At 46.6% G+C, this 19165-nt stretch overlaps 1 protein-coding gene and 1 long non-coding RNA gene across 3 annotated transcripts in view; one reads left to right on the forward strand and one right to left on the reverse strand.

The window, feature by feature from the left end:
* MYO1D (myosin ID) overlaps positions 1–19165 on the reverse strand; it is a 359179-nt gene that overhangs the window by 23460 nt on the left and 316554 nt on the right. The window lies entirely within an intron of this gene.
* LOC115501130 overlaps positions 1–19165 on the forward strand; it is a 37223-nt gene that overhangs the window by 16242 nt on the left and 1816 nt on the right. The window contains exons 5-6 of the long non-coding RNA XR_004342887.1: positions 3055–3292; positions 3327–6319. This is a non-coding gene — a long non-coding RNA (uncharacterized LOC115501130). The remainder of the gene's footprint in view (positions 1–3054; positions 3293–3326; positions 6320–19165) is intronic.

Genomic DNA, 19165 nt, shown 5'->3' on the forward strand with positions numbered 1-19165 from the left:
AGGCATTAAAGTCTCCAAGATTAGCAAAGGGGCGCGTGTGGACCGGCCCAGTTCCCCCCGGCCCCCTCCCCCCCCCCCCCAATACCTGCAGCGGGAGGGTGGGGGGCAAGGCGACAAAGGCGAGGGGGAGGGGGAAGGAGGAGGGGGTTGGGACGGAGGTGGGGGCGCAGGCGGCGAGCGAGACAAAGAGAAGCCGCAGAGCCCAGGGTGGGTTGCGGCGGGGGAGGCGGGCCCGCAGAGGCTGCTGCTTTTAGCTCCGCCGCTCCCCTGGTCGCCATGGCGACGCGCGCATTAGCGATTCCCTCTGACATTGACAGGCCGCCGCCACTGCCGGCCTGGGGCGGGGGTGCTGCGGGTGGAAAATGTGTGCTCACACACACGCACGCCCACCGAGGAGGCCCGGCAGCGCCAGCTCCTTCCAGACTGTAGTTTAATGCATCATTTATGCACCCCCTCCCCGTCCACCCTCCCCCCTTCCGGCTGTTTTTATTTGTTTGTCTTTCTAGAGAAGGTGATGATTTGGGGCTTAGCTCATCTGCTGGCACACTGAGCTCACTGGGTGGCTGAAAGGGAATGGGGATATGGATTTGGGTCAGCTAACAGGGTGTGATTGGTTTAAGGCAAGAACACTAAGAAATGGGGTATCTGGGCGAATTGCAGGCTCTTTCGTTTTTCTCCTTTACACCAGGCATATATATTGGCCAGAAATGCTTAAAAGCGGGGGGGGGGGGGGGGGAGGGCTACCCCTGCAGACATGTGAAATAGGATTAGGAAACCCTGAAGACTGAGGCCGCAAGAATCATCCTGCAGCCGTTTGCCACACATGACAATTTTCCTGCTCAGATTCCTGCTCCAGAAAATCAGTCTGTTTTTTGTTTTTTCTTTTTTGGTACTTGGAGCCCAACCTCATGCTATTATCTCTCAGACTGTATTTCTGCACGAACAGGGAGAGACTCGTGAAACTACCCTTTGAGGGCAGAAACTCACCATCTCTGTAACTGCTGAGCCCATGATGGGACACTAGCTGAGGGGGATGGCCTGGGCACTGGGCTCAAATGAAGTCTCTAGAGAGGACTTCCCAAGGTCAGCCTCCCAAATGCAATAGGGACTGAGCCCAGAAACATCCTGTTAGCACAGATGCCTCCCTTTGAACTCAAACAAAGACCAAGGGGTGTGGTTGGGAAGTTTCTGAAAACTCAGCGAATAGCAAAAACGTGGGCAGGAACACATGCCTTTTTATCCACCAGGCGAAGTCTCCCCTTTATGACACATCTTGCCTGGGTCTGGAGCATCACACTTTGTAAGATATTAAAGAGGCATGTTGATGAATAACAGGCGTGTGATGGGGTGGTGTGGGTTGGCAGGAGCTGGCTCCCAGCAGCTCTGCTCTCAGCTGCCGTGGCCAGGACTGTGGCATTCCCAGGGATGAGAGCACACCGAATCTGACCGGAGTGCCATTTCCTGACCAACAGAACTGGCTCTGTCTGGCTAGACAGGTGCTGTGTCCATTCCAAGAGTCCTCTGTGTTCTGTGCTAATCTTGGAAGTCACCCTGGGATCCCAGGGTAAGGAAGGATTCTCAACCAGGCCTTGCCCTAGCCACCGACAGAAAAACTGAATAAAAGCAATAAATGTGGGGGCACATGGGAGGCTCGGTCCGTTAAGCGTCCGACTCTTGATTTTGGCTCAGGTTATGATCTCCCAATTCGTGAGATCGAGCCCCGCATCGGGCTGTGCGCTGACGGTGCGGAGCCTGCTTAAGATTCTGTCTCTACCTCTCTCTCTCCCCACTTCCCCCTCACACTCGTGCACGAGTGCATGCATTCTCTCTCTCAAAATAAACTTAAAATCAAACTAATGCGAGCTGCTCTTATGCCTGCATTCCAGAACTCTAACCTTCCTGTATTCAAAGATGACTGGCAAGGCGATGTTCGTCTTCCTTGCAGGTGGAATGATGGAGGTGGAACAGGGGACAGAAGGACGAAGAAGCTAAGAACACAGGGGCAGGGTATTAGCCCCTTTGTCCGGCATTTCCTGACCAGTACGACTGGGGAAAGCCTACAGACAACACACTATCTTTCTACACGTTGACCTAAAAGACCAAACCTCAATTCTGGAAGCTCAGAATTCTAGAAGTGGGCCTTGAGAAATGATCTGACCTTGAGTTGTACTTTAAGCAGAGAAACATCTCAAACATTCTGGCCAGAGGCTATTTATTTCCTGAAGACCTCTCCCTGAGGGACAGATGGCCTGTGCCTCCCTCTGGTATTACTGGATCCTGACAGCAAAGTTCTTCTAAACCATGACAACCAACCTACTCCTTGGAAACACACCTAAAATAGGGACAAGGCCCAAGCGATATACAGCATTTCTGTAGTCTGGAATGAGCGTTATGACAGTGACATTAAAGCAGTTTTCCTTTAGAGGCTGACTCTGTGTGATAAAGGCCCACGAATTCCCACACAATCAAGAACAAACTGAGAAGGAGTCTGAGGAAGTGAAAGAGGAATTTTCAATGCCTCACAGAAGCCGCTTCTATGTTTGGGAGGCAGAGCTTGAAGGAATACTTAAATATACATTAGTGAAATGAGTGGCCAAAAATTTAAAATGATTTGGGGAAACGTGAATTTGCAGAGATATGGGTGGTGATGACTTCTTTGTCCACAGAACCCTAACCAGTCGCCCTCGATGAAATAAATCCCGATTTCCCTGAAATATTCCACATATTCATGTCTAATAAAAGGTACATATCCTCCATGAACAAATAATTTTATGTCCTGTGGTTAAAGGACATGTTAATTTAAAGTGGTATCTGGGGCTCCTGGGTGTTTCAGTCGGTTAAGCGTCTGACTTCAGCTCAGGTCATGAGCTTGCTGTTTGTGGGTTTAAGCCCTGCGTTGGGCTCTGGGTGGACAGCTCGGAGCCTGGAGCCTGCTTCAGACTCTGTGTCTCCCTCGCTCTTTGCCCCTCCCCCGCTCATGCTCTGTCTCTCTTTCAAAAATAAATAAAACATTAAAAAAATTTTTAAATGGTATCAAATACATTATCTTCACAGGGCATCACCCACTTTTTGTCTTGACTCCCATCCCACATGGAAAGCGTGATTTTGTCTCCTAATGGTGAGCAGAAACCACCAGACCTATGGATCTTTTGGTTTCCCATTGGAAACCAGAAGGAAAGAGTTCTGTCCCAAACTACCCTCATTTCCTGGAGGCCTTTCAAATGTCTGATGTGAAGATGAGTTAAAGCACTACGGGGTTTGGAGGGGACATCTGAGAACATCTCACCTGCAGGTGAGACCCCGTTACCCAAACATCTCACCTGCAGGTGAGACCCCGTTACCCAAACCGACAGCAGACTCCCAAGGGACTGGGGCATGGAGCAAGATGTGAGGCCGAGACGGGGAGGGACAGGGGGAGGATGGGATGACCCGGTACAAAGCCGGTGTGAGGCTAAGGGGCAGTGTGAGGATGCTAAGGATAGGGAGACCCAGGAGAAACCCGAGCAGGGGTGCAGGGCTCCTAAAGCCAAGTCCGATTTATGCTTCGCGGCTGAGGGGGTCCGGCTTCACCTGTGCGTTCCACCGAGCAACATCACGCCGCTTGATGTCCTCACTCTCTCGGGGCCCCCTGAGCCTCCTGGACAACAACCGGCCCTCACACCACGTCCCCTGCCCACCCGCTGCATGTGAGAAGGATGGCCCGAAAGAGAAGGAAGGGAAAGAGCAGGCAGGACCGCAGGGGAGAGAGGGGGTGAGCACAGGGGTGGACCCCTGTTATACTCCTGCAACTTCATTTTACAGACAAGGAAGCGGGTGCAGGGGGATGGTGAATTGTGCACGATCACTGAGGTGGTGAGTGGTGAAAGCGAAACCCTCACCCGGGCTTCTGCTCTCCGATTCGGCACCCATTCATCCAGTCTCTGGGAGGAAAAGGAAGCACCGGGTCTCACCAATAATGAAAGGGCGAAATAAATGCAAATCAAACGCAGAAAAACTCTCCACAGGAAACTGAGGAGTCTCTAAAAAACCAGTCCATTTAGCCTCTGTGACAAATAACGGAACTGGGGCAACTGAGCGTCCACACTGCCAGGCAGTGTGCCCTGGGCAAATTTCTACACCTCTCCAAACACACGCTTCCTTGGTCATGGAATGGGGATCACAGTCGTATCGCCCTCATCCAGATTTTGTGAAGATCAAAGAGTCATGAGCCATGGCAAAGAGCTTTCTTAGCACAGCGCCTGCAGCCTAACCACTTAACCAGCGTCTGCTGGTACTATTATTATGATTACTACAGGGCTGCTACAATCGGGGATAAACCCGTTTCCTTACTGGAAAAAGGCCATAAAAAAAGTCTGCTGGTGCTTTTCTATGCATGGGAAAGTATATCTATTGTTTGGGGAGGGGGGTACTAAATGGGTATATTTTTAAAATTCCCCATAATAATAATAATAATAATAATAATAAAAGCATCCTTTTGCTTTTGTCTTGGAGCATGCTTCCTTCTGACATCAACTTTTTCTTCTACTGGGGAGAAAGTCCCAGTCTCAATTTCACAACTAAAAAAAAAAAGGGGTTTCTTAGGAAAGTGTCATAAACACCTCCACCCTAACGGGCTCAGACTATGATGGAAACCACGAAGAAGTGACTTACTTCTGTATTTCATGACTTTTGTTTTCCTTAGGAAGTCACCTGGACCTGGATTACAGCTGAGAAGAGGAACTCTTAGTCTGAAAGAGCTCAGACGTCAACGTGTTTTTTCCTCCATCTGTAAAATGGGTACAATGAGGTTCACGCAATTTGTTCGAGTGGGGAACTGCAAGTTCCCGGTGTTATGTCCTCGGCTCCTGGGGTGATACACCTCTGATCACTGATCCAATGGCCCAAAGACAAATCTCCCTCCCTCTCTCCCTCATTTCTGTGGCTATCTCATTCAGAAACACAGCTCCTCAAGAATTTTACATTCCTGGTTATTTTTAGACTCATTTAGTTTGTTCAGACACGGTCACCACATGGCATGCAGCTGTGGAAAGCAGCTGCTGTGGTTTGATGATTTCTAGTCAATATTACTTGACATTTCTTGTCAGGTGATTTCTAAAATTTTTCTTTCTTTCTTTCTTTCTTTCTTTCTTTCTTTCTTTCTCTCTCTCTCTCTCTCTCTCTCTCTCTTCTTTCTTTCTTTCTTTTTTCCCCGGGGGATCTTAAGACTTTTCCCCCTGGATTTTGAGGTGCGACATCAGAGCTGTGCATCTGAGAGCCTACTCCAGGCTGGGGTTGGGGCCAGAATCCTGCTAGAAAGGAAGATTTCTTTCTATTCTCAGGACCCAAACTTCTCAGCCCCAGAACACTCAGGTCCTGACAGCTTCCTGAAGACCCTCCTCTCAGTTTTGTGCTTTGAGTGAGGGGCTGCTGTCTCCTGGTCTCAGGAAGAAAGGAGGAAGGATGAGGCAGGTAGCTGGCCTGCCAGGAGCCTACCTCAGTGACACTAGCTACCACGTACCAGAGGCTGGGTCACTCCGCTGAGGGGAAAGCTGGACCGGATTGGCTGCAGGCTTCCTCCTGCTCCCCCTTAACAGCTTTTCTCCCCGACAGGTGCTTACCTGCCTTTCTCTGGCTCATTCAGCCATCAGTCTCTTGGCTCAGCCCATACACCCATCCACCACGATGCTTTTGCCTTTAGGAGTTTTGCACATTCTGTTCCCACCTGGAAGACTCTGGGTCCTTTTTCCGGACCAACGCTATTTCTCATTTGATTCTCAACATCAGCATCCCTTGGGGAGCCTCTCCCGATCCTCTAAGACAGGGTTAACTCTCTCTTTGATGCACTTAACACCTCGGACTGTAATATTTGTATTACAAACAGGCCTGTTTATTCCTCCAGTCTCCCCACTAGACTCTAAACTCCTGGGTGGGCTCAGGTCTTGTCCACACTTGCACCCCCACTTCCCAGCCCAGCGTCCGGCCTGGCATACAGCAGGTGCCTGGCAAATATGTGCTGAATAATGTTGCAGGCTCACCAAGAACTCCCTCCTCCTTTTCTCCCCCCCCCCACCTTGTATTTTTTAGACTGTGTCGAATTCTTTGTTCTTCAAATCACTTCTGTAATAAGCTTTCTATTTTATCACGGCATCTATTCAAGTCAAGTCCTTTGTCAGTTCTGAGTTTGACAAAAATCTTCAATTCTGCAGGTACGGACAAAAACGTGACGCCGTGTCTGACACATAAACGAAAAGTGAAAATCGTGGCTGGATAACCTGAAAACAGCTAGCGACATCTGTATCCTGGCCATCCTTCCTCATGAAGCCTTCTTTTTTGTGGGCTGGTAAGTTTTGACCCTTGTTTTTAATTATGGTGCAGTTATTCTCGACAAGGAGACAGCATAGATTTCCAACTAGGAGAGAGTTCTCTCAAGAGAATCCTTTTTTTTTTTTTTTAATTTTTTTTTTCAACGTTTATTTATTTTTGGGACAGAGAGAGACAGAGCATGAACGGGGGAGGGGCAGAGAGAGAGGGAGACAACAGAATCGGAAACAGGCTCCAGGCTCCGAGCCATGAGCCCAGAGCCTGACGCGGGGCTTGAACTCACGGACCGCGAGATCGTGACCTGGCTGAAGTCGGACGCTTAACCGACTGCGCCACCCAGGTGCCCCTCAAGAGAATCCTTCTTACAGTGGAGGAAGTTTTTAGTTACATACGGTCTCCACTCGCATCCCTTCTCCCCGCCCAACCGTGTGCTTTAGGCAGACAGGAACGAACGCACGAGCCACGGTTATCGGCGGTTACCTTCAGCAGCACTGCCAGCTTCTCCACAACTACTTTGTGCGAAATGACGTTCCCCAGCCCTTACTACCGCGAGGCGTTTGGAGGTGGGAGCGCACACAGCGTGTACCACGGCGGCACAGCCCTCTTCTAACCGCAGCTCGGCAAATTCAACGCTGGGCCGCAACAACGGCCAGAGGGACGGGGTCCCCGCACACACAGGGCTTCGGAGTGGCCCCAACGGCATCTGAAGCCGGGCCTGGTGCTACCAAAGCAGCCCCGGGTACTGGCAAGAGGACCGGAAGGGAGGGGACGTGCGGCCGTCCGAGGGCCGTGCGCAAGGAGGCAAACGTCACGGAGTGTCCAGCCTGCTGGGGACGCTGCAGGGCACCATGGGCTATAAGCCGAGGGTCCGCCTTCTGTCCTCGGTGACTTTACGGTCTAGAAATATTGACAGGAAGGCAGAGGCAAGACATTTCGCACAGCAGTCGAGGCTAAGCAGATGTGAAACAACCTGATTCTTGTGGCAAGAGCACTGGCCTGGGCGGGATCTACCCCGCTTAAGGCTTATACCTCTCCTGCCCCGGCCCCGGCCGATGTTTGTGGGGAAGAAGGGCTCGCCTGACTGGAGGAGAAGCAGGATACCAAGGACCCTGTTGCTACCGCAGGTGGCAGAGAGTGACTGGGTGACATGTGCTAAGAAGCTGGTCCCCTCAGATTAAGGAAGTCAAAAGGGAGAGGAGCTGGCCCGTATAAAAAACTTGGGGACACGTGTCTGGGAATGATGGGGATAGGTGGTATGGCAGGCTGAGTAGCGGCCCCGCAAAAGGTATCCACATCCGATTCCCTGGAACCTGAGAATGTTACCTCACACTGTAAAACAGGACACTGCAGATGTGATTACATAAGGCTCTTGAGATGGGGAGGTTATCCAGGATGATCCAGGTGTGCCCTAAATGCCATTGCAAATGTCCTTGTAAGAGAGGCAGAGGGAGATCTGACACGGACAGAAGAGAGAAGGCCACGTGACTGCGGAGGCAGAGATGGGAGCGGTGTGGCCACGAGCCAAGGGATGCCAGCAGCCCCCAGCAGCTGGAGGCAGCTTGGAATGGATTCTCCCCTAGGGACTCTGGAGGGAGCTCCGTCCTGTGGACACTCTGATCTGAGGTCAAAATCATTTCAGTGATAATGACTTTCGACTGCTGGCCTTCAGAAATGTGACAAAACAATTTCTGTTGTTTAAGTCATGAAGTCTGTGGTCACGTCTTACAGCAGCAATGAGAAACTTAAGATACAGTTTAGATGTGCCACTTGATGAAGCTTCTGATTCAGTTCCCACAGGCATCGTATGCTGGGACCAGTAAGAGAGAGGGACAATCATTTCCTATTATCATATTCACTATGTAGAGCCAGCATCAAAATTCTGCATACATTCGCACACACATGCACGCACACGCACGCACACACATGTGCACATACGTGCATACCCCTCTCCTGGATTTGAATCAGCAACTGCTCTCATCCAGCTTTGCAGTGTTAGGTCGTTTCTGAGAGGAATTCATAGTAAATTGGAACAGGTAGCTGTGAACTGAGAAAAAGAATCATGAAGGAATCGCGGAGCCAGGGGTGGGGGTGGGGGTGGGGGGGGCGGTGCTCCCAGAAGGCATCATGGACGCACAGTGGAGACAAGAGTGGGAAGCAGAAGGCAAAGACTCACTTTAGAGGAGCAAGCAGCCTGGACAGAGGGAGCACTGCCGCCCCCCTCCCCCCAAGAAAAAGGAAAAGAGAAGGACTTCTTTTGCAGTTCTAAGAAGATGCTCTGTCAAGGAGAATTTATAGGGATAAAGGAATGCCTGATGAGTTTTCTTTCTATTTGAAACTCTTTTGTAGGGATAAGTGTTATAACCTTGGGAATGGGATTTACTTGAAAAAGAGGAATATGGGGACATTGAACTGCGGAGCGCGCTGTGTGAATGTGGCCAGGACAGTGTGGTGGGAGGGGGTGCTGCCTTTTGGTTGGGGGGCAACTTTGGGCTCCTGCTGCATTTTAAAGGTGAGAGGTAGGTGCCTTTAGCTTAAGGAATGATTTTGGGTTTGGGATGCTGAGGTGTTTCTGTGGTCCTTGTGAGGGAAGACACAGAAGGGGCACAGGGGGTGAGAAATCCCCCAGGTTGAGAGACGAATGCCCTGTCTGTAGTTGTGGCACCATTCCGAGAGGCTCTCCAGAGACAAGGCTCCTGACTATAGAACAGGTCCTATGCCATCTTCTGTCACATCAGCAAGCTTGGGGAACCAAGCAGCCTTCTCATTGCACACTGGCTCCACAACGTCAAGAGCTCTCTGACGTACCTACATTTCAACAATAGCGTCTGGAGTCCCTAATTCATTACTGGTCAGCATCACCTAGTGAACATTCACAGTATCCACAGCACTGGAGGTTCGTGAGGGTTTGCAGGAAAAGTGGATGGCACAGGTCTCTCTATTCTCCGGGAAGAAACAGACAAATACAAGTAAATCCAAACCCAAATGAAAACACAGGTGACAGGTGTCTCAGGTGCTGACACCAAGAGGAAGTAGCAAAGAACCCAGAGGATCTGTATTCACCGAGCCCCCATTTATACTGTATCTGTGGTCTTGAAGAGTCACAGAACTGCTTTAAGTCTTTCTAGCCATCTGTAAAATGGGTTTACTAGAATAACAAATGGCTCAGATTGTTAAAGAGCTAAATGAGATAATGAATACAAAAGCCATCTATTTATTTGATTTTATTTTTTCGTAATCTCTACACCCAACGTGGGGCTTGAACTCACAACCTCGAGATTGAGAGTCACACGATCCACTGAGCCAGGGGGTGCCCCTGAAAGCACTTTTAAAACATTAACTGTGGTCTTAACATATGTTACAATGTATAGCATAAGGAAATATTAAGAAACTTACACTGAGGAGGGTAGAAAAATGATAGATGGTTAGTGCAGTTCCAAGAATATCATAATTTCCTTGTGACTCATCAGGACACTCTGGGACAATAATTAGAGCTATCGTTCAAGAGAAAAGAACATCTTGATATTGAGCATAGTCCACATGGGGGTTGGTCTGCCCCCTTCTTTTGGTGCTGTCTTCTTTCCCTTTGGAGAACTGACGCACCCCTACTCCAACCATGGGCGCAGCCGCCCATCACAGCGCCTCGCTCCCCGGCCTCAGGGCACGTGATCTGGACCCTACTCCCTGGCCTCAGTGCTGGAGCCAGGGTGGAGGGCACGTGATCCAATGTGGGCCACTCACAGACTTTCCTTGGAGGATTCATATATTTGAATGAGGCAAGCTTTCCCCTTTCCTTTAGGTTGCTATGCTGGCATAATGCAAGCCTGGAGCGGCCTGTGGCCGACAGTTCCCCTGTGTAGAAGCAGCCTGTGGTAGGACAGAATGAGGCCAACACACAGAGACTGGGGAGTCGGGTTAGGGGAAGAAAAAGGATCTTGACAGCAAGCAAGTCCTTAGTGCTAGTGCTTAAACCCCCAGGGTCCTTCACCTCCCAGTTCCTTCCAGGATATTCAATTTCGGGTTTCAACTGGTCACGTCATCTGAAAGAGTTCTGATTTATATAGTGGGCTTACTCGGCGATACTACATAAACCCCGACGAAGGGCAAGTAAGAATGTTGTTGGAAAAAGATTCTACAAAGGTCATTGTTTTCCCGGAAGAAAAAGGGGGGGGGGATCAGCTCAGCATTTAGAGATATTAATCCCCAATTTTCTAAACCTGGCTCAGCACTAACATCCTTGGGTATTAATCAAACAAAAAGGCCATGTGCATGCATTATGATGCATGCCAGCAGAAGCATTCAGTGAAGGTTTGACCAGATTATTTTAATACCTGACAAGCACGATCAGCACAGGGGGGTGAATTCAAAATATACACAGACGGTAACGCTGAAACGTGCAAGAGAGTGACTGGGACGTTTAAGCTTCTGGAGTATTAAGCACCAGATACTATATTTCTTCTGGTTTGCTTACCGAACAGGGAAAATTCGTGCCTCTACAGTAGGATCAGGAACCACAAAACGGTACTTAGAGGTGACTGCACTTGAAGCTTATACTTGCTGTCCGTGGTTACCTCGCTGCCCGGCTGCAGACTGCCATTAGCAAAGAGCCCAACTGGTGTGGAGTGGGATCCAATCCGTTGTGCTCCTCTAGGAGGAGAACACTCTGGAGGTCCCGCACTGCACCATCCCTGCCTTCAATATGGCCACTGAGAACCGCACGGACAACTTCCAGTCTAAGTGCTGAGAAGGCAGCTGTCTGGAGCAAATATCAGAGACAAAGGAAGGATAAAAACGTGAATGGTTTTCTGACCTCCATCTCCATTTTATTGATCAACCAGGTACATTCTGCCTTCTCCTGAGCTACTATGAAGTTTCTATTTGCTGTTAATTGTGACCACGAAGTGACAGGAATTTAGGAATTAAGAGATTGCTCACAGCAAATGAAAGAGTGTAGAGCCAACATCTTATGATGACCCATGGCCTTAAAAGGGAGGCCCAGAGTGGGATACTTGGGTTACTTTAAGAAGCATAGATGGGAGAATATTAAAAGTTGAGGACAACCATTATTAGGTGGCTAGTGTCACACAAAAAAATTTTTTTTGTCTTTTTTAAAGTTTATTTTTGAGACAGAGAGAGTGTGAGTGGGGGAAGGGCAGAGACACAGGGGGAGAGAGGGAGAATCCCAAGCAGGCTTCATGAGGTCAGTGTGCAGAGCCTGACGTGGGGCTCAAACTCATGAAACCATGAGATCACGACCTGAGCTGAAATCAAGAATCGGACGGCCCAAACCTTGGACTGAGCTGGCTTCTGGACACCTCCTCTTGGGTAGGAGGCCGTCGGGGTTACTGTGCAATCACCCGCCCAACTGCTCAAGCCTATTGCCTCCAGGTGCTCCTTGACTCCACCTTCTTTCTTTCTGCAGCAATCCTGTAGATTTTTACCTTCTAAATCTCTTCCAGAACCACCTTGCCTCCCTTAATCCTTACTGCCACCTATCCAGACTTGCATCGCATCTCACCAAAATTCCTGTAACAGCTTCCTCTCTGCTCTCCCTGCCTCCCAGCCCCTCTTCAAGCTGCAACCAGAAGGATCTTACTAAAACATGAATATGTGAGTTACAAATCTGATCTCTTGCCTGAAACCCTCCTTCTGTTTCTCATTGGCCTCAGGAAGGGGTCTGAACTCCTTCCAGTGTCTCTGGGCCCTGCTTCCCTCTCCAGTTACGGGCTTGTCACTCTCTGCCCAGCTGGCTCAACTATTTTCAGTTCCTCCATGCATCAGGCGCTCTGTCCCCTGCTGGATTTCACACTTGCTTTTCTGTTTGTTAGCACACTCTTTCCTCTAAGATCCTTCCCTAGTTGAAGTTTATGCTAAGGAAATAATCTGCAATGTCAACAGATACTTACTACAGGATGCTCACAATATAATATAATATAATATAATATAATATAATATAATATCCTGCACATATTATAACAAAAAATTTGGAAACTTCCAAAATGCCCAGAAAACACAGAGCATGAACAGGGCAGGGAGGCAGAGAGAGAGGGAAACCCAGAATCCAAAGCAGGCTCCAGGCTTTGAGCTTTAGCACAGAGCCTGATGTGGGGCTTGAAGCCACAAGCCGTGAGATCATGACCTGAGCCAAAGTCAGATGCTCAACCGACTGAGCCACCCAGGCGCCCCCAGAAAACACATTTTATAAACAATTTTAAACATCTGCACAAAGTTTTGTGTTAATGGGAAATTACTCGAGTCATGTAACTTTCCAAAACTTCATAGATATTAAAATAAGAGTGCAGGGGTGTCTAGGCGGCTCAGTCAGTTAAGTGGCTGACTTCGGCTCAGGTCATGATCTCGTGGTTTGTGAGTTCGAGCCCCGTGTCGGGCTCTGTGCTGACAGCTCAGAGCCTGGAGCCTGCTTCGGATTCTGTGTCTCCCTCTCTCTCTGCCCCTCCCCTGCTCATGCTCTGTCTCTGTCTCTCTCTCAAAAATAAACATTAAAAACAATTTAAAAAATAAAGTAAGAGTGTAGTTATTTTTGCATGACAACATTATTGGTGATTTAAATTTTTTCTTTAGATTTTTTTGTTTTCCAAAAACAAAATTTACCCACGAACATGGAGCAATTACTTTCATAATCTGGAAAACACACACACGCACAGTTTTTATAGCTTTGTATCATTTTTATTTTTTTTTTTTTTATTTTTTTTTTCAATGTTTTTATTTATTTTTGGGACAGAGAGACAGAGCATGAATGGGGGAGGGGCAGAGAGAGAGGGAGACACAGAATCGGAAACAGGCTCCAGGCTCTGAGCCATCAGCCCAGAGCCTGACGCGGGGCTCGAACTCCCGGACCGCGAGATCGTGACCTGGCTGAAGTCGGACGCTTAACCGACTGCGCCACCCAGGCGCCCCAAGCTTTAGTATCATTTTTAAAAAGAACATCTATGAGCAAGGTTATATGAATGTAGATGTAAACAAGGTGAAGATCCCTTTTCTCAGGGAGAATGTGGAAAGTTTAAATCCTTAAGTAGGACGGTATCTAGAAGCTTTCAGTGAGTCCTGCAATAATCTGTTGCAAAGGGGGAAGTAAAAAAACAAAAACAAAAACAAAAAAACCCAACACGGCTGAAGAGTTTGGGGGAAGTTTCTGCTAATGTACCACGGACAAATGCTAGGGCTAATATTAACTCCTCATTTTGGGACGTGTGTTTCCGTTACTGAAAAAAATCCCCCCCCCTTCCTTTTTACCCCCTGTGGATATGGGCACATGTTTTGGTGGTGTTGAACCAACCAGCTGGAGAGCCACAAGAAGAAATGAATGGAGTGAGCAGAATATGGTGAACTCTCCAAATCCCCAGCTGCGATGCTTCAGTCAGCAGGGAACAACAGGTGTCGTCCTTGTCAGTCTGTGTGACCAACTACAGACAGAGAATGGAAAGTTAACACACAGAAGTTTTTGTTCTCCAGAAAAATGAAAATCATTCAGCCAAGTCCATACAGCTGTATCTCGTGGCCATTTGCGATCTGTTAGTCTTTGCAAAGTAACGGGAGGCATTTAGTGTGGGCCTGAGAATATTACATACAAGGGGGAGTTTCCCACTGAAATAAGAAGCATGGATGCTGTTTCCATGGAAGGTTCCTGTCTAAATTAAATCTGGAGTTTAATCCACAAGCAGTGGTAGAAGAAAATGGTATACTTTTGGGAAAACAAGACAAAACTTTTAGCTTACACAAAGATGGCATTTTAAAGCATAAAATGAAAATACAGCAACTTTTGCTCACTTAACTGCTGATTAAATTGTCACTTTATACGCTGTGGAAAACGGTATGGAGTTTCCTCAAAAAGTGAAAAATAAAACTACTCTCTGATCCAGCAATTGTGCTACTAGGTATTTACCCAAGGAATACTAAAATACGAATTCAAAGGGATACACGCACCCCTATGTTTCTAGCAGCACTAATTACAACAGCCAAGATATGGAAGCAGCTCAAGTGTCCACCGACTGATGAGCTGGTAAAGATATGGTGTACCCACAATGGAATATTATTCAGCCATAAAAAAGAATGGAATCTTGCCATTTGCAATGACATGGATGGAGCTGGAGAGCATAATGCCAAATGAAATAAGTCAGTCAGAGAAAGAGAAATACCATATGTGGAATTTAAGAAACAATACAAATGAGCAAAAGGAAAAAGAGAGAGAGAGAGAGAGAGAGAGAGAGAGAGAGAGAGAGGCAAACCAAGAAACAGACTCTTAACTGTAGAGAACAAACTGACGGTTACCAGAGGGGAGGCTGGTGGGGGCATGGAGGAAATAGGTGACAGGGATTAAGGAGTGTGCTAGTCGTGATGAGCACTGGGTGATTAAGATGCAAACTTTAAAAAGTGTTTTTAAAAGTGAAAAAGATTCACTTTCTTTTTTTATTTATTTATTTTTTTTAATTTTATTTATTTTGGGACAGAGAGAGACAGAGCATGAACGGGGGAGGGGCAGAGAGAGAGGGAGACACAGAATCGGAAACAGGCTCCAGGCTCCGAGCCATCAGCCCAGAGCCTGACGCGGGGCTCGAACTCATGGACCGTGAGATCGTGACCTGGCTGAAGTCGGACGCTTAACCGACTGCGCCACCCAGGCGCCCCAAAAGATTCACTTTCTGACCTACCACAGAGCATTTGCTGCAAAGCATATAGTAAATAACTAAGTAATCGAGTAAATAATTTAACAACAAAGATTTCAGTCTCTTTGAAGGGAGGGAAACGATACATTGTGCTTATACAGTATTTATATAAAAGCCTATAACATTGAGATAATACCTTTGGGGATCTCAGAGTGTTTCCCTCCAGAAGCAAGGTTGTAGCAACTCGAGGGGGAAGGGCAAATTTCTTTCTTACACTTAACTCTCTTCCTGCAGTCTGTACTCAGTCCTGAGAGGCAGAGCCCAGAGAGAGGCAGGGGAGCAGAGTGGAGTTAAGGTCTCCAAGGCTACAGACTTGGGTTCTGCTATTTTCTGGGCCTGGTGCAAATGAAATCACAAGTCATAACTTGATGAGGGGAAACAAAAGAAGATCCTAATGTGTCAAGTCATTTAAAACTGCAAACTGAGTTTTATTATTGCAGCTGGATAAAATGAGTAGGCTCTTATAGGTTTAGATATTAAAAGGAACCATAAATATGGATGTGTGGGTTAAGTAAGTGATGAATCGTCAGGCTGGCTTAATTTCTCAGATTTTTTTTTTTAAAGTTTATTTTATTTTGAGAGAGAGAGAAGGTGTGAGCAGGGGAGGGGCAGAGAGAGAGGGAGAGAGACAGAATCCCAAACAGGCTCCGCACTGTCAGTGCAGAGCCCAATGTGGGGCTCGAACCCACGAACCGTGAGATCATGCCCTGAGCCGAGATCAAGAGTTGGACGCTTAATGACTGAGCCACCCAGGCGCCCCAATCTCCAGATTTTTATTTATGCATTTATTTATTTGTTTATTTTTAATGTTTATTTTGGAGAGAGAGACACAGAGAGAGAGAGAGAGAGAGAGAGCGAGCGAGCAGGGGAGGGGCAGAGAGAGAGAGACACACACACACACACAGAATCCAAAGCCGTCTCCAGGGTCTGAGCTGTCAGCACAGAGCCTGGCGTGGGGCTTGGACCCACAAAATGTGAGATCATGACCTGAGCCAAAGTCAGACGCTTAACTGACTGAGCTACCCAGGTGCCCCTCCATTTCCCAGATTTTCATATGGATAATTCTAAAGGCAAGGCCAGTTTATTAGTTGCTTAGAATTACATTTGAGTTGGAAAAAAAATGATAGTATGAATAAAGAAAATACTAGTATGCCATATATATTTCATTATCAAGTTTGAATTATATCTTGGAATCTGATCTGGGTCTGATCTGTAGAATTTCCCACTTGACACCCTTAAACATTGGCAATGTTCCAACAATTGTTACTGACTTCTTTTAAGCTTCATTACTCAGGATTTCATTTTGGTGGTTTGAAAAAAAAGTCCCATGAATTGCATCCTTTCACAGTTAGAAATCGAAGGGTTCACACTTCTTGTCAGCAGGAAGTGGAGGTTGGGAAGAATTCTATTTTTGGAGTTGAAAGGCCACCTTTGACCCAGAAATGTGCGGTTGGATGAAAGCTGTTTCTCTGTTCTGTCTTACTTGATTTACCCAAGAAATGGACAAATGTACAAGAGTACAACTTCAGCAGACTTGTTTCCTCTTAGGGCTCCGACATAGGCCCATATCAACCACATCTCAAGAATTTGAGATTTTCAGGTGTTTATTTTGGTCTTGTGTGACCCATGTAACAGTCATTTAAATTATTCAAAAGCTTCCAAATTGAAATCCTGACTGTCTTCCAAGATATAAAGGTCAGAATTTATTCTTCTAAGTCAGGGGATGGGAAAAAAAGGCCCATGGGCCAAATCTGGCATACTGCTTGATTTTATTAAAAAATTTTTTTTTAATGTCTATTCATTTTTGAGAGAGAGACGTAGCACAAGCAGGGGCGGGCAGAGAGAGAGAGAGGGAGACACAGAATCTGAAGCAGGCTCCAGGCTCTGAGCTGTCAGCACAGAGCCTGATGTGGGGCTCAAACCCACAAACTGTGAGATCATGACCTGAGCTGAAGTCAGATGTCCAACCAACTGAGCCACCCAGGTGCCCCTACTGCTTGATTTTAAATAAAGTTTTATTGGAATACAGATATGTCTGCTATTCATTTACATATTATCTATCGATGCTCTTTGTGCCCTAATGGATGAGTCAAGTACTTGTAATAAAGATTGCATGGTCTGCAAAGCCTAAAATATTTACTATCCAGCTCTTTACTGAAAATGTTTGTCTACTCCTGGCCCTGATGAGAAATTGAGGAATTAAAGAGAAGGTCTATAGAAATAGTGACGTTAAAGAGCAGGCGCTACAAATGCCAGTATCATAAATGATTAGTTTTTGGGGCACCTGGGTGACTCAGTCAGTTAAGCACCCAACTTTGACTCTGATCATGATCTCATGGTTCATGAGTCTGAACCCCATGTTGGGCTCTCTGCTGTCAGCACAGAGCCTGCTTCAGATCATCTGTCCCCCTCTCTTTTTGCCCCTCCTCCCTTGCTCTCTCTCTCTTTCAAAAATAAGTAATTTTTATTTATTTTTTTTATTAAAAAAATTTTTTTAACGTTTATTTATTTTTGAGACAGAGAGAGACAGAGCATGAACAGGGGAGGGGCAGAGAGAGAGGGAGACACAGAATCTGAAACAGGCTCCAGGCTCTGAGCGGTCAGCACAGAGCCCACGCGGGGCTCGAACCCATGGACCGTGAGATCATGACCTGAGCCGAAGTCAGATGCTCAACCGACCGAGCCACCCAGGCTCCCCTCAAAAATAAGTAATTTTAAAAAAACGTTTAGTTTTTAGAGTCTAATTACTTTATATAATGGCATGAGATGTATCTGTGACAAACAACATATTAAGATTCTATGAAATAAAGTCTTTTTTAAAGTTTATTTATTTTTAGAGAAAGAGAGCAAAAGAGAGTGAGCACATGAGTGGGGGAGGGGCAGAGAGAGAGAGAGAGAGAGAGAGAGAGAGAGAGAGAGAGAGACAGAGGGAATCTGAAGCAGGTTCCAGGCTCTGAGCTGTCAGCACAGAGCCCAATGTGGGGCTCCATCTCATGAACCGTGAGATCATGACCTGAGCCAAAATCAAGAGTTGGACACCTAACCGACTGAGCCACCCAGGTGCCCCTGAAACGAATAGTTTGGACTGAGGGCCACTAAGTAACACAGGTGTCAGGAGAGAAAGAAATGACTCCATAGGGAAGGAAATGTAATCCTAGTATACTACTTGGCACCAAAAGAAACAATGTTTATAAAATTATAGAAATATAAATCCTAGTTAGGGGTTTCAGCTTTAGAGTCAATCATCAAAGTATAACACAATGTAAATATTAACGATGTAAACCTGTAGGTGTCAAAAGTTCAAGCAGGGACAGTTACATCTTCCTCCTTTGACACGGTGGTTGGTTAAGAGAGGTCATGTCTGAAGTTGATGGAGCATGAAAAAGAGATTCTTGTATGTTTTTGTATTTCACCGATTCCAAAACTCATACTTTTTTTCCTGGCCTTTAATATCTTTGAAACCGGAATGCTCCTTACTCTTGGCAATACTTTAATGTTTCTTTATTAAAAAAATTTTTTTTTAAATGTTTATTTTTGAGAGACAGCGCAAATGCGGGAGGGACAGAGAGAGAGACAGAGAGAGAGAGAGAGAGAGAGACAGACAGACAGACAGACATAATCTGAAGCAGGCTCCAGGTTCTGAGTTGTCAGCACAGAGCCCGACGCAGGGCTCCAACTCACGAGCCATGAGATCATAACCTGAGCCAAAGTTGGATGCTCAACTGACAGCCACCCAGGCGCCCCATTGACAACGCTTTAAAAGTATAATTGTTTCTCAAAAATTAAACTTAAAAAATAAGGTATAATTGTCAGCATTATTTTTCCTTGGGGGAATATAAAATAGTGGTGCATCTTATAACAGATGGCATCTTACATCTGATTATATGGTATTTTGAACTGTAAAAGCAACAAAGAATAAACCGAAGGTAATGAAAAAACTAACAATAATTGGAAGGAAATAAACCATCATCTTTTACAGTCAAAGGTCAATCTTATGTCTAAATATGAGAAATTAAAAAGATGACAGTATAGCATGTTGTTTATATATTCATTTTATTTCATTATTTTTTTAAAGATTAAAGTAATGTCTACAACCAACATGGGGCTGGAACTCCCAACCCTGAGATCAACAGTCCCACGCTCCACAAACTGAGCCAGCCAGGTTCCCCTTTCACTTTAAACCC

The sequence above is a fragment of the Lynx canadensis genome, chromosome E1 (assembly GCF_007474595.2).
Source record: "Lynx canadensis isolate LIC74 chromosome E1, mLynCan4.pri.v2, whole genome shotgun sequence".
Taxonomy (NCBI): Eukaryota; Metazoa; Chordata; class Mammalia; order Carnivora; family Felidae; genus Lynx; species Lynx canadensis.